Genomic DNA, 14,020 nt, shown 5'->3' with positions numbered 1-14,020 from the left:
AAACCTTTCGCGAAACCACAGAATACGTTTTACGGTACGGGTGGTCGATCTTCGTGAATGTTGTGTTCACTGCATCGCGATCAGTAGGGCGATCGACACGGCTTCCTATGGATAAAGGATAATTGCCTATAGGGGTCTCCCAATATATACGCGACGGTACGTGGGAGCACAAGTCCGTATTAGTGCCACCGACTCTCAGGAGGAATCACCCACCTTCGTAGAGATCGACAGTCACTATGTTTAACGACGCCAGAACACGTCTCTACCTTGACCTCTAGATGTTTGCGTTATGTTACAAAGCGTTGTTATGTAAATTGGATTTATTTTAATGTTGATATTGCTTAACAGTTTGCCTTTAAGGATCACCACGAGATGTATATAACAAATTCCTGAATGCAATCTAAGATGAGAAGCAAACTTTTCAATCTTTCAACTTTGAAAACCTTAACTACTGAGGGAAAAGAAAGGCAAATCTTTTCACACAGATCATAGAGCACACACTAAATGCAAATTTTCCCTAAATTGTCAAGCACACAGTCAAATGCAAAATGCACAATGCATGTATTTTCTTTTCCCTTTCTTAATGTGGATGGATACAAAAAGAAAGTGGTTATATAACTTTGATTTCGATTTAAAGCGAAAGTAAACAAGTTTGTCCAACAATCAAAAGACACCTTAAGATTCACTTGCTTAATCACTGGAAATACATGAAATCAAACCATACCAACGAAAGTAAAATGACTAATCAGCTATGGACAGCAAACAAGCTAACTCTTTAGACCAGCAAAATGCCTAACACAGGTTCAGATCTAAGAGGCCAAAAGCATGACTAGTTTACTCTTCGTTATGGGAAATTGTAAATGAGTAAGAAATACAAAGAACAAGTACAATTTCGTTATATAACAGAGGCAGAATGATGGCAAGTAATATTGGTTTCAAAACAAGTACAAGACTGACACTTAGCAGCAAATCTAAGTGAAAACAGGCAAGAGAAAGGAGGAAACCCCAAATGCACTAAGCAAATTTGGGCCAACGCAGGCTCTGCACAGCCAAACTGGCTCTCAGCGCAGGTAGCCCCTTCGGGACCTGCGTTGCAAAGTAGGTAGCCTGTGTACTACCTGCTTTGGAAAACGAGAATTGCGTTTTCACAGTTTCCGGGTCATAATTTTCTAAAAAATGCACGGTTTTTGCTCAAATCAGAGACATTCAGTCAAGCACACTCAAAGGGATGATTTAGAAGGTGCAAAGCTATCACTAAGAGCTTACAAGGATCTTTGTAGATCAGCTCTTCAAATCATGAACTTGCTCAGAAATGAGCCAGAGTAGCTGCCCCTCTACTTCGCTTTTGATATAGTCAAAAGCTTTTCGATTTGGTACTCTTTGGTTCAAGAAATGAATAGCAAAAATACTACAAACACAATCAAACGGATACGATCCCCAGCGGAGTCGCCAGTTTGTTGTAGGGAAAAGTATCCGACTCGGATGACCCTATCCCACTCTAAGGGTGACAGTTCCTTAGCAACAACTGTAAAACAAACTACTAAAGGTTTACTTCTTTATGAAAGCAAAAGAGAATGGAGAAGTGCACTAACCGTTGCCTTGCGCTTAATGTCGAATCCAAACTCTTCTCTTTGGCCGCTTGCTCCTAGCTCCTTGTCCTTTTGCTTGCCCAGCTACAATGAGATCCTGCAAAATAACAAAGAAGGAAACTACAAGAGGCATGCAATCATAACTGGTTCATGGATTAGTGTAAACCAAACATGCAATCATCACAATATATTATTGAAACAAGAGCACATAGAAGAACCTCAATAGCTTTTATTAATGTAGAAGAAAAGGTTCTGAGAGTATTACAACCATTGAAGGCTCCAACCCAGCAACACCTCCCAGCAGAAAGAATTGCTCTTCTTCACCTCTCTCAAACAATCACCCAATAACTCAATAGTGAAACCAACAACATATCATTACTTTGCACAAAATTCCAGCCTCCTGAGCTCATAGGAGAGAGCTCAATATATAGATGAATTGAGAAAGGATGAGTCAGCTTGCAACTGATGTGTAGCTGCCTTGTGTCCTCTCTCTCTTCAGTTAATCTTTAGTTGATCTTCAGTTCTTGAGTCCACTTGGTGAACCTTGCTTCCACTTGGAGAAACAAAGCCTCTGACTCATCACAAGGCGAAATACATGATCCAAGTGTCATTTTTGGAAGATTCCAAAGCAATGACTCACTGTGCCACATGTCCAAACTCGCCCAACGCAGGTGGGCTTTGTTCTACCTGCTTTGCAACGCAGGTACACCATGGAGTAGTTGTGTTTCAGCGCAGAAGCCTAGTGGAGCACCTGCTTTGATTTCAGGATTGCTTGTTTTTGAGTGTTTTCAGGTGGAGAACTGATCTGAGAGCTGTTGGTTTGCTGACCTTGTTCCTCTAGGGGTAGGAACATCATGTTTAGGGAACTTTGGATCCCTTGGATTATTGACAATTCATGCTTGTTGCTGTAAGGCACAAAATTGTCTATAACACTCGCGGGGTGATGTGGGTGATGATATGTTGAAGTTTTAACCCACGATGGCTTTTGCTTGACTTCACCCTGCTGTGGTGCCTGTTGTGGTGTCTTCTTTGTCAATATGACTTCAACCACTGAGCCCTCCTCTGATGTATCATCACCTGTAACCTTTTCTTCTGCAGCCTCTGTTTGTGTTTGATTGTCGATCATCAAAGGCTCATCATCTGATATGTCAGTCCCTTGAACATCTTCTGCTTCAGCCTCCATGTGCTCTACCTGTTTATGGATGGAAATATCCTGTAACGTAATTTTCTTCTTTTTATACCATAGCTTCAGGAATTTCTTCTGCACATTAATATTGATAGTATCCACCGATTCCATCCATGGGTATCCCAAAACAACATCCATATTATCCATCTCTGAAGTATAAAAATCCCCATGCAACACATACTTATCTATAGAAATCTTCAAATCCTTATACACGTGAACATCCTCATCATCCACCTGTGTGTTTTCAATGTGTTTTGCTGAAACTTGCAATTTTTTTGCCAAATTAACATTGATAAAATTATGCCTGCAACTAGGATTTATAGAAACAAAGATCTTCTCCTTTTGAATCAATCCATGAACCTGTAATAAGGATATACCGGTAGGAAATAGCCCCACATGTTTCTCCTTATCTTGTTTTCTGGCATGAGACCATCTGTCTAAAAGTAATTTTTCAAATTCTTCATCGGGCAGGTTGGAACACTTCTTTTGGTTAAGTAATCCCCACCATGTGGCTGCCTCATCTTCAAAATTACCCACTACCAACCATTTCCAATTGTTTTTCCATAACCTCTTGTATTCTTTTATGTATTCTTCAATAGTAGGACCATTATCTTTTCCTGTAAAACATAGAATTGCCATGAAGAGGGTTTTGAAAAAATTCACTTACTTGGCGAAAATTTAAAGTGGCCACAGTTTAGTCAATATTGCTCAGAATCTGTATTATGACCTGTTTTCGGAAATGGAATGACCATTCTGCATCTGCCCATGTGATATAAATCCTGATCCAGGCACTAGAATTCCAGATCTGCGCTGCAACTCTCCCGCCGTCACTAAAATTTCTGCAAAAAAGAGCTGATTTTAAATCAACGATATCTCCCTCATCCGGACTCCGATTCGACTGATTTTTTTTTTGAAATCGGCTATTTTTTTGCAAAGAATACAGATCTATAATTAGATATTGTAGATCTTGCACCAAAATGTACAGATCTGATCTGCAAATTCGCCACCCAAAAATCCCTGCAAAAACTATAAAAAAAAATTCTCCACGGTTTGCCCAAGAAAGTGCTCTGATACCAATTGTTGTAGATCTAATCCAAAAGATATATGCGAATAGAAATAACCCAAGAACAATAAGATTGAAATAGATAGAAATGATTATCTTTATTGATCAAACCCTTAAGGTAGGGCAACACCATACATTCACTCCTTAAGGAAGGAGAACACTCCACAAGCCATATGCATGTTCATACAATAATACTTCTCTTCCTATCCTCTATGTGGAGTCTCTAGCCTCTATATAGGCCTCATACATACAATACCATGGGTCATTACCATGGTTCCCTCATACCATCAACTAATACCATGGGCCCATTACATTATTATTAACTACTTGTGGTCCCTTACATGACATGGGTTAACCACCTTATTTATTACTATGGCCCATCCCATTATTACATTATTACCTTGGGTACCTCCCTTGGTACCCCATATTATCCCCCCTAGGTATATAACAATAAACCTCAGTCCCAAAATACAATGGTAATCTAAAATGTCTCCAAACACATTGGAAGAAAAGTATTGTAGTTGTAGATGCAACAATAGTTTTGTTGAATGCTATGAAAAGTTAAAACTATCATCCTGGAAAATCTGCATATTGCCACAAATATGCAATCATGTTTCCATTGAATAACAAAATCCATGGTGAAGGATTCTTAAGCCCAAATGTCAATATTTTTGGATGTAATTTTCCACTTGTTTCCACATGAAAATCCAACAAAAGTACCTCTGCAAATGCAACAGAGTATTTTGCACACCAAAAATCCCTCCATAAGATGAGGGTGCATAATCTTGATAAGAAGATAAGAATCAAGATGATTTGTCTAGAACAATAATAGTATTAAACTTGTAAAGAATGTCACTGTGGACTGCATAGTCTAGGAAGAGTGCTAGTTAACCATACTAGATTGTTGGGTGGATTTTATCATTGGACTAAAGCCCATTAAATATTGGAATTTTCAATCCCCATAGGTGGCAAATTTAAAGTGACATCGTTACCTTCATGTTCGAAATCCCTAGTAAGTTGAAACGACCTCAATATACCTATTGTGTTATTTATTTTTCAATCATTCAATCTTTCATTTTCCTTATAGGTTTTATAATTGATGGGTATTTTCTTTCTATGGGTTCAGACCAGAACAAGATTTCAGACTTCGAAATGAAGTTAATGGATATTGACAGCAAGCATCTACGCATTCTAGAGTCAGAGTAGCATGCCATTGTGAGGATACCATCTCAATAATTTTCTTGCATCTGCAAGGATCTCATCTCCATTGGGGACACTGGTGGGTAGGAAAAAAGCCCATTAAATGTGGAATTTTCAATCCCCATAGGCGGAAAATCTAAAGTGACACTGTTACCTTCATGTTTTAAAGCCCTAGTAAGTTTAATATACCTAGTGTGTCATTTCTTTTTCAATCATTCAATATTTCATTTTCCTTTTAGGTTTTATAATTGATGGGTTTTGTCTTTCTGTTGGTTCAGACCAAGACTAGATTTTGGACTTCGAAATGAAGTTAATGGACATTGACAGCGGGCATCTGGGCATTCCAGAGTCAGAGTAGCATGCCATTGTGAGGATGCCATCTCAAGTATATTCTCACATCTGCAAGGATCTCATCTCCATTGGGGACACTGGTGGGTAGAAATCATGCTACTGAGTTTTTGAACAAAAAGCTCTCGTTTTTCTGATGCTACTCATTTTTTATATTGGTTCTTATTCAAATGAAACCAAACTCAGTCACAAACATAAAATGGTGGAGCAACTCAATTCCAATTATGAAGTATATTATATTTAGCATGTGTCCACTAATGGATGCATGAACCATGTTATGTACCATGGCCAAGTTTTGCATGAAAAAAGGAAATCTTTGTCTAGCTCATTCTGATGGTGGAATGTGGTTTGAACTGGGAGAACAACTTGAATGTCATAAGGAGCAAGACAAAAAAATCCAAAACATAGGTTAAAAGGAGAGCGTCATGTAATCTGGATTCACAATAAAAAATGATGGTCGATGGTAATCTAAAATGGCTCCAAGCGCATTGGAAGAAAAGTATTGTAGTTTTAGATGCAACAATAGTTTTGTTAAATGCTATGAAAAGTTAAAACTCTGATCCTAGAAAATCTGCATATTGCCATAAATATTCAATCATGTTTCCATTGAATAACAAAATCCATGGCGAAGGATTCCTAAGCTCAAATGTCAACATTTTTTTATGTAATTGGCTAATACCCATCTTTGAATCGAGTATTATAATATCCAGCAGTGAGCTCAGGAGCATGGGATCTGGTTCCATAATGCCAATGTATTCTAGCCACTTTTCCAGAAATCTTGACACCAGTGCCATGAAAAATGGCTTCAACTGTTGTTAGGATTCTCTCTCCATGATCAAGAAGCATACCAGAATACCACTCAAGGAAAAACTCACCATAAGGAGTATTCCAGCCACCATCTCTTCTGAAAAATGGTGTGTCCTCAGGCCAATTGTTGTAGTGGCCTGCATCACTTGGGCCCCCATTACCCCATTCCTTCTTTCCAGCAGCTTCAACTACAACTTTAAGATTAGAGACCATATACTGCAATACAAGGATATTCAAATTAGTTAATAAGGGACATTGACCCCAACAACTTTAAAAACTTATATAGAAACTATACACATGTAGATATATAAAAAGGGTAAGATGCAGTTATGCTCTTTAGAAATTAATTAAAAAAAAAAAATCTATGCCTTATCATAACACTGAAATGATCCAATTTGGGAATCTCCACGTACCATTACTCTCAGGATAAGATGGATACCTCAACTCTCCTGCATGAACCATTCCCACTTGAATTTCATGTATTATCATGGAAAAATCACACGCATGTAGCGATATATGTTAAAGGTATGGTTAACAAATTTTCATATAGAATGATGGGATTTGGGTTCAGTGAAATGCGGAAATATACAAAGAAAATCGCGGTGAAAAAATTGAGTATAGGGTCTCAAAGATTCAGTGGTTCTCAGCATAAACCTCAGTCCCAAAATACCCTAAATCAACAACACATCGAGAGGATGAAGCTTCAAAAAGCAAAGGCACTAGCCAAATAGAGTATGAAAAAACAATCAGAGGGAAGACATAGTGAAGCACGGTCAAAATATTTTCAGAATTTGGAGGGCTTTCCAAGAAAGCCAAACGCAGAAAATGGTGTGAATGGAAAGAAGCCATGAGAATATTGGAGAGCCAATATGATAAGCCTAATTCAGAGGGATGGAAAGAAAAATAGAGGACAAGAAAACACTCACAAGGAAGCCAGAGAGAATCACAGGTCAAAATGGGCTCAAAATTTGGAGGGTTTTCCGAGATGTCCAATTGCAGAAAACAGGTAGAATTAAATGAGGTGATGAGAATGCGAGAAGATTGGAGAAAACATCTAGAATGGAAGGACATAATGAGAATGTTGGAGGACCATTCGAAGGGACATTACATTATCCAATGAGCAAATGATAGTTCTAAATTTTGTTTGATGAGGGGAATCTATATTTCTTACCGGCTCTACAGGCACAGGTGAGAGCTATCTTCTTAATTTTGTAGTAAAAACCTTGAATAAATTGCATGATCTAGGTTCGGTATTTGTAACAACCTCAATATGGATTGCAACATGCCATTTGAGTGGCATGACTCTACATTCCTTTGCTGGAGCTCCACCATTTTTTATGATTGAGCAAGGACTGTTGACACTGATTGAAAAGAAAAGGAGAAATGTTAACTGATGGAAAAATTCCAAGGCATTGGTTATAGATGAGATAAGCATGATTGATGGAGATGTTTTTTATCAGTTGAATTATGTTGCCAATAATATGAGGCAGCCATCAAACGGGAAAGGGGTGTGGCGTGGGTTGCAGCTCGGTATTGGCACAAAATTAATTCTTAGCCATTGGGCCAAAACCTATATTAATACATAGAAAAAGAAGCCCTGATCATTAAGTTTGGGGCTAAAACAAATTATAGTCAAATAGAGCTCCTCCTTGGCATCTTCTTCGTCATTCCGGTTCCTGGAGATTCAAACCCTCATCCTCTTGAGCACACTCATGATGCCCCTGCTCCATACAACTTTATTAAGTTTCAGAACAAGCCTCACATCAGTGGTTCCCATAGCCTTCTGGGAAAATTTCATGATCTCTTTAATAGCCTTTGGAGCGATTTCTTAAAAGTGCAACGATGGAGGTTCTTGTGAAGATTGATGGTGTACTCCTAGGTCACGACCTCGGCCCTGCGACTCTTTCCCTTCTCCACCATCGTTCCACCTATTCGCCGTTGGCCCAAAACCTTGCCCTTCTCCACCATCGCCCTGCAGCTCTTTCCCTTCTCCACCATCGTGCCACCTACTCACTATTGGACCAAAACCTTTCCCTTCTCCACCATCGTGCCACCTACTCACTATTGGACCAAAACCTTTCCCTTCTCCACCATCATGCGACATGCTCGCCATTTGACCAAAACCTGTATTAATACATAGAAAAAAAAACCCTTATCATTAAGGTTAGGGCTAAAACAGAATATAGTCGAATAGAGCTTCTCCTTGGCATCTTCTTCATCGCTGTGCTTCCTGGAGATTTGAACCCTCATCCTCCTAGGCACACTCCTGATGCCCTTGCTCCATATAGCCTTATTAGGCTTCACACCAAGGCTCACATTGTTGGTTCCCATAGCCTTCTGGGCAAATTTATGATTTCTTTAACGGTCTTTGGAGTCATTTTCTTAAAAATGCAGCAATGGAGCCACTTGTGAAGATTGATGGTGTACTCCCTGGTCACGACCTTGGACATGTGGCTTTTACTCTTCTATACCATTGTGCCACCTGCTAGCCTCCGCTCCGCTTCGAGTCTTCTCTCGGCTCCTCTACTAAACCCTAAAATCTATAGAGAAGCATAATAGATGGTCTGAGTTTCATTTATAACGATAGGTTTGATCCAACGGTAGCAAACATTTTAATCATCTAACATCATATTAGAAGGATCATAGTAAAACACCTAAGATAAGAGGGGAGTTGATTTCAAAGGGGAACTCCTTACGACATAAATATAAAATATAAAATCGTGGGTTATAACCAAACCATGGGTGATAATACCTTTCTCAAAAATTACTTTAACACAATCAAATCTAGCGACTACAAATGAATGGTTTAGAAAGTTATAAACTCGAGTGATATTTGTATATAATATTTAATTTAATAGAATTAAAAAATTAGAATTTAATAATATTTCCAAAGTCAATTAAGATTAATAAAAATAAACTAATAATAATGTTGGGTAGTTAAATTTGAGTATCAAAATTTATCATAGTAATGAATTTACTATATGTGGTCCATTAAAATAGTTAATATAAAATATAGCTATATATATTAATGATTTAATAAATCCAAATATATGTATATGAGAGACTTATTAAACATTTTAACAATAATTATAGTAAATAATATATGATATCCATCTCAATTTATAAGTGGAATTCAAAAATTATAAATAAATAAATCAAGAACTAAACACTATAATTTATAAATGGATTAATATTAAAGGTTGTGACATTTTTCCATCAATATTATGAATTAAGTTTAGGTAGTCTAATTAATAGGTGAAATAGTTCTATTCCAACCATTTTTTGGTCAATTTAATCGAGGACAAATTTGTAAATATGTTTAAGTTGTTTATTTGAAAAAATCAAACTGTCTCTTTTTAGGCAGAAGAATCCACTTATACATTCAAAAATATGTATTAAACGACAAGAAATAACAATCTTGCTAGAAATTGTATTATCATATTTAGGCCAAAAAAGTCATTTTGTCTATTAATTAGACTACACATTTAAATTTAAGATAATAATTATTTTTTATTGATTTACAAGTTTAAATTTCAATAATTTCAAATTAAAAATTAAAAAAACCAAAAAATATTTATTAATTTTTTTTCCAAAATTTTCAACATAAATTACTATTAATATATTATAATTTATATTAATTTATAAAATTAATATTTAGCAAACAAAACACTAATACCTATATTTGAGACATGAAATAAAAACTATAAACTATATTATTTTTAAAACTAGTATAGATCCATCTTAACTCTGTATTTATGAAGTGTCCCAAGGGATCAAATCTCTTGAGATACAAACCTCTTGAAAGTGAAGAGATTTGATCCCTCTCGGTCATTGGTAGATAAGTTCAGATGGATTTAGGCTAGTTTATTAAGGATTAATCAATAAAAAATTATATTAATTTAGTATCTGTTGAGGGTTGAGAGAAATAAAATTTCTAGAAATGTAATTTTCTCTTCCAGTTATACTCTAAAAAAGAAATTTGTATAAAAAATATAATCACACTGAATTTTTGGTAGATTTGAATTAATATCTAAATTATATGTTTGGAATATCATAAAGTTAGGATATAAATCATTATTAATTAAATTTATTTTATGTGATATACATATTATGAATTTTTTCTCCAAAAAGATATTTATAATTTTATGAATAAAAACAAAATTATAATATAACAAAGTGAATTGAATCGTTTATTATTTTTATTATTATTTTTTTATTATTAAGCCTACATAAAATTTTATTATTATTATTATTATTATTATTATTATTTGATTTAGTGCTTCCTCTAATATGTCACTACAACTAGGCCATATAATCGTTGTATAATAAGACAAATTATAATCTCTAAATATATTTCTTAACAATATTATAACTATAAATGCATTGATAATATTAAGTTATTTTTTGGATGTAAGGAAAATTTCATAGAAAATATATATTTTAAGTAGGCTTAATGATTAAGAAGATGTGTTTCCTCGTGTAACAACAACAAAAGATTCAATGAAAAATAGAGTATGGATTCAATGAAAAATTTTAGCAATCAAATCATTAAACACTTATCTCTAACTTCTACTAGACATTAAAGTTAAACTCTTATTATTAAATAAAATATCACTTATTTATTTATATATTTAAAATTAATTATAATTAAACATATATATCCATAAAAATCAACCTAAATTTATTTTGTATTCACAAGAATAATCTTGAATGTATAATTGTCGAAAAGATATTGGTACAAATCGACTCAACTTTACCAAAAAATTATGCTAACATTATTCTTTAACTAGTCTTTGGAATCTTGAAATCCTGTGTCCGGTTATTGTTGATTGGCCATCGGTTAAAACTCGTTACTTGATTTATGCTTCAAGTCCGATCTCGTTGACAAAATGTAAACTAACGTATCAAACTTCAATTAGCAGTTCACAATTTTCACCATGATTATCGACCGAGTCATTAGGCCCCCGAGCCACCCGAAGTGCCCAATTTTGAACCTCGTTCTTTTAAAACCAATCCAATTGACAAAACGTAAATGTTAATTAATGAGAAACAATAGATTTAATTACTTCAATAGGTGTACCTATTTCAAACCATGGTGGAAGTGGTTAGTGAGATCTTTATTTTTCTTAATGAATGGACTGGATTTTAATGGCTATGATTTCACTGACCCACTTCGTCTTGTGTGTTACAAAAGTATTTCAATAATATATTTGGAATGATAGTATGTATGTTTCATTCCAGATGCCCATCGCTTTGTTGTCCTTTTCCATTGTATTTCATCCCTTCATTTCAACAAACTACTTGGGAATTTTCCCCACGTGGTTGATGACACATTTCTGTGGCCCGATCGTGCATTCCTCATACAATTATTTGGTTCTCGATGCAGAAAATGCAAGTTTGTTTGTTGGTTTTGCTTTGTTAAAATAAGCTAATTAGTCATGCATGAGGAGTTCACTAAAATTAGAGAGTCGGTTAAATGAGTGTTGAGTCAATTAGAGTTAAATGATAGACGACTTTTAGTATGTGGTTGCATATCAAGTTATTTTAGGGGAATTTCTAGTTGAAAAATGTTAAATACCCTTCACTAGGTTTGTTGTAATCATCAAGTTATGTGTGATCAATAGAAGAGTCGCAACTCGTGTGTTTTGTGTGTGAATTTGAGTTTTTCCTCCTCTGCCTTTCCAACAAATTGATATCGAAACAAAGTTACAAAGAGCCATGGAGAATGGATTAGCAACATTCCGTATGAGAGGAGAGAAATATATTTTTCCCTGTAGTTAACACTATAACACACTTTGTAAGTTATACACACGGCGTTATAATGCATAAGAGTGTCAGCAAGCACCTTTCAGGGAACACGAGTTCCATGACGTTTCAAATCATTAGTGATTAACGTTGTTGTCTCAATGGAACAGGTTGTTAGTCACATTTCATATCAAATATTCTTTAAAAAATTCCGAAGTCAAAGGTTTTATGACTCACGTGGACTACTTTAATTTTCGCATCTCATGTGGGTAGTTTAAAAAATGGCTTATTAGTCCCTGCCTTCAGCAGGACTATAGCAATCGACAGATCATTGACTTAGCATTAATTTAATTATTGACCAATGTTTTTAATAGTGTTATTATGGTTTATCCAAAGTTTTATGGTGCTCATTGTTATCTATCTAAAATTTTAAGCAAAGTTCTCTGCTGAAAAAAAGGACCTCTTATTGCAGGGCTCACTTATTAGTCCCTGCCATATTGTTTAATGTTTATGCTTGGCTTATTTATCCAAAGTCATTGTTTAATGTTGTGCCTAAATTATTTACCCAAAGTCATTGTTTAATTATGTGCATGCTTCCATCAATACATTGATGCCACCACAATCGTCTACTTTCGATGCCACAACAATCTTCTGCCTTTGTGTGTTGGGGCCTGCGCACGTAGTGATGGACATGTGGCTTCTTCACAGTCCTCTATGTGTAAACTTATTTTTTTGTTTTAACAGGATGGATGGGCAGGTACGCGACCTGCTGGTATACAAAAGCAGGTACAGGAGGAGAAGTAGCATCTACCACGCCCATGCTAGTAGCCCACACACCCATGCTGGTAGCCCACGCCCAGGCTGGTAAATAGAAGCAGGTACATGCTACCACGCCCATTATGGTAGATAGAAGCAGGTACATGAGAAGGAGGAGTGTCGTCCACGCCGACGCCCATGCTGGTAGACAGAAGCAGGTATGGGACCTGTTGTAGGGCAAGTGCTATTTCATGGACTATAGCATCATTAATGCACCATCCTTACAGCGAAATCCATGTATGTATGGGATACTGACGCGACAGGTACATGGAATCCCATGATTTTCCGGCAACTATGCTCCCTGCCTTTCCCGGCCGCTCCCTTCCAACCTGTCACACGGTGGATATGATAGTACACCATACTCATTCAATGCAATCTCTATAGTCATTCAATGCAATCGCCCAATATTGGTGCCCAAAATTTCAAAATTCAAATGTTATTTCCGCGCCCAAGGTGTTCATGAAATTTCTGAAACGAAGTGAAACGAACACACCACATAGATTTCGAATACCTACAGGGGTCTCTCCTCGCATCATGGTCTTCCAACGCTCTTCCGGTATTGGTTCCGCCATACGAGAGGCCGAGAGTTGGTGGTGCCAGTGTCAGGAAGCAGAAGGTCCCAAGTTCAAACCCGAAACTTGCAGTGATGAAGAAGGTCACCAGTTCGAACTCACTTGCATTGACGACGAAGGTCGCAAGATCGAACCTGACACTGTCAATGCCCTCCAGAAGACGAAGTGTATTGAGGGAACAAGTCTTGGCTCCCTGGCGCTTCGAGCCCTCTGATACAGCCAAAGTCCTCCCAGCGGGACATGGAAATTGTAACAAGGATTTTCCAAGCCTCCCTGCATGGATCGTGAAGGCCTAACAACGAGACATGGAAATAGTAACGAGGGCGCTGATGGCGGAATTGGACTCTCGAGCAGACGAAGGAGCGCTCACCAGGACTTGAAACGAGAAGAATGCCGTTCTTTTCACGAGCGAGGTAGTGTCATCGTCCACGTCCAGTTGTGACCTGGGCAGTCCTTCCGAGAGCACTGCCGAACAAAAGGCAAGCGAAAGCGTGGAAGAGTCAGATTCGGTGGCAGACCAGTTTGAGACTCCTGGGATTCGAACAGAGGCCTTGTCAAAATCACGTAACAATCGAAGATCCACTATGTCCCTTAATTATTTGATATGCAAACAGCGGACGCGAAGGGGAAACAGAGCTCCGATCACGATTATGACGACAGATCCCCTGATTTGCAAGCAATGGTGCAGCGATTG

At 36.9% G+C, this 14,020-nt stretch overlaps 1 long non-coding RNA gene across 2 annotated transcripts in view; it reads left to right on the top strand.

Moving 5' to 3' along the window:
• LOC149173492 (uncharacterized) overlaps window positions 1–12,929 on the top strand; it is a 51,886-nt gene extending 38,957 nt beyond the window's left edge. For both annotated transcript variants that reach the window (XR_016259693.1, XR_016259692.1), the window contains exon 2: window positions 12,683–12,929. This is a non-coding gene — a long non-coding RNA (uncharacterized LOC149173492). The remainder of the gene's footprint in view (window positions 1–12,682) is intronic.
• The last annotated feature ends 1,091 nt before the right edge of the window (window positions 12,930–14,020 follow it).

This window comes from Pinus tabuliformis, chromosome 4_2 (assembly GCF_031772625.1).
Source record: "Pinus tabuliformis cultivar Carrire ecotype Pingquan chromosome 4_2, CPIR1, whole genome shotgun sequence".
Classification (NCBI taxonomy): Eukaryota; Viridiplantae; Streptophyta; class Pinopsida; order Pinales; family Pinaceae; genus Pinus; species Pinus tabuliformis.
Note: the sequence above shows the minus strand (reverse complement) of the source record. Positions and strands in the feature narration are given on the sequence as shown.